Raw genomic sequence first — 2,597 nt, forward strand, 5'->3', positions numbered from 1 at the left:
GGGGGGGGGGGGGGGGAGGGGTGTAACGTTACTTATACAACTTACTGTATTTGTATCTGTGTCTGTATGCTACATTCACGGTCAGGTTTTGGGATTGACAACCTTATTTACTTACAGGTGAGTTTTCAAATGTTCCGTTCACACAGCATCTTACAGTAGAGTCTTCAATACTGTCTGTATGAACGTGCAATGGGAGCCCGTCAAGCCCATTCTCTTACCAGTAACCATAGTGACACTGACCAAAGTAATATCAGAGATGACGACGTGTATAAAACTGAAAAGTCTTATCTTTTGACAAGACAAAAGTCCAGAGCACACGAGTTTATCTGTCAAATCTTTATTAAACTACAGCAGTTTTTATACCTAACACAGTGTCTACACCGCGTCCGGTATAGAGCAGAGCATTAGAGTCAAGCGTAGAACAAAACACTGACGAGAGTAACGTTAGCTCCGGTTTAAAACAGTGACCGAGAATGTGGTTGGGAGGCCTTAAAATGTCAAATTTACAGGTGTGAGGTCGGTTATAGAATGCGGTTGTCACTCCCGTGAATACGGGAATGCTAAAATACAGCCGTATTCTGTTGCTGTGTGAACGTGGCTTATTAATATGAACTAACGTTACATAGCGTGACACTAATGTTAGCCGTAAAAAATTTTTTTACCATCAACAGGGTGTCTTGCCAAGGTGGGTGCCGAAGTTGATGGTCCATCCACCGGAGTAATACTCTCTGGTGAAATCGGCGTTCCATTTCACTGGCTATGTCCCTTAAAATTTTTGATATGTCTGTATTCGACATTTTAATTTAAAAGAGTAAAGCAAATGACGAGAAAGATTTCCTGAGGCAACACACTATAAACGCTTTTAGCGCCAGTATTTAACGGCTCTCCCCTCTTTAGCCAATCAGAGAGCTTGTTACATCCATCCCACCAATCGGCTAATTTGCATTTTCACCAGCGCTCAAGACCCAAAGTGTCACAGAAATGCTAAATGGAGAGGCTACAAGGAGAAGCTAAATGATTAAGCAGATGAAATAGCTAATTTAAAAAGGAAAGACAGCGGGGAAATGGAATTGCAAATAGGTAAAGGAATTGCCCTTTTAATTGCCTGCCAGAACCTATATTTGTAATTCAATTTGTGAATCCAATTACTTATTTCACCTTTTAAATTGCATTTTCAAAATACAATTTGAAATTCCACATTTTATTTATGAATTAATGAATGCATTTTTAAATGCTGTGTTTATTGAGTGTTTTATGTTATTTTTTGTAAATCCCTTTTCAATTCGAACCATTTATTAGTTTTTAAGTTAATTAATTTAACTCATTTATTAATGTCTATTTTTATTGTACAATTAGTTATTAATTAATGAAATTCTTTATTACTATTTCCGTGACACTCGTCGTCCTCCATACAATGGTGCTATTTGGGGTTAAGTGCTTTGCTTTGGGCCACAGTGATGGTGTAGAGCTGGATGGTTCTAGACTTAAATCCATTGCACGCGTGAAGGGGCAGGCAATGTCTACAAACCTCCCCTTACCAATATCAGTTTAAATGAATTTATTAGGACAATGCAAGATTTGTTATGCACCGTAATACACCATGTTGTGAGCTTCACCCTAATGACGGTTCAGTTCTTCATAATCTAATCAGGGTGATAAAACAAACAAACAAAAAAAAAAAAAACATTTGACTCCTTACGCATGCATAACTCGTGCAGTGCAATAACGACGTGATTTGCAGCTGTCGCACTTTTCGTAATGTCATTAGGCTATAGCATTTTATTTTAAAAATGGAGAGCTTCCTTGTGCTAAGTAGGCCTGCCCTCTATTAAAGATTTTTCTAGTCAACTAGTCGCACGTTATATTAAATTGATTAATATAATAATATATTAATTATGAAATATATAATTTATAAGTGCCATACTTCAATATAGGCTATAGGCAGAAGTATTAGACTAGAGTCTATTCCGCGCTCAAGCTCGCGCATAAAGCAATTGCCTCACCGGCAAAGTGATTATGGACGTGTCGGGGGAAAAGAAGACATTTTAATTATTTATTAATAAACTAGTGCTTTCTGACTCGCCATCTCCACATGGACATGCCTTTAATAGAAATGCACCTTTTCATACGGACTACAAAATTAAATATTACAAAATCGAGTGGGCGAGTTTTCCTTATGTTTATTTTATTATTCATATAAAAATGATAATAATCTGTTTTGGTTATATTTACTATTAATTGCAGAAGGTGCGCTCAGCAAAAATGACGCGGATATTGATGGTTTTCACGCTTAAGTAAAGTAAAAGACGGCTTCTTAAACCAGAGAAGGTGAACATCTTGGTGTTCTTGTGTGAAAAAAAAAAACATGCAAGCACTGTCACCGGCAGCAAGTTAAACTCGCAATTGCGAGACATAAAGTCGCAATTCTGAGAAATAAATTCAGAACTGCAAGATATAAACTCACAATTCTGGCTTTTTTTGTCCGAATTGTGAGATATAAACTCGCAATTGCGAGTTATAAAGTCAGAATTGCGAGTTTTTATCTCGCAATTGTGACTTTATATCTCGCAATTGTGACTTTATATCTCGCAATTGCG

The sequence above is a fragment of the Sinocyclocheilus anshuiensis genome, unplaced genomic scaffold, assembly GCF_001515605.1.
Source record: "Sinocyclocheilus anshuiensis isolate Anshui unplaced genomic scaffold, SAMN03320099.WGS_v1.1 scaffold842, whole genome shotgun sequence".
Lineage (NCBI taxonomy): Eukaryota > Metazoa > Chordata > Actinopteri > Cypriniformes > Cyprinidae > Sinocyclocheilus > Sinocyclocheilus anshuiensis.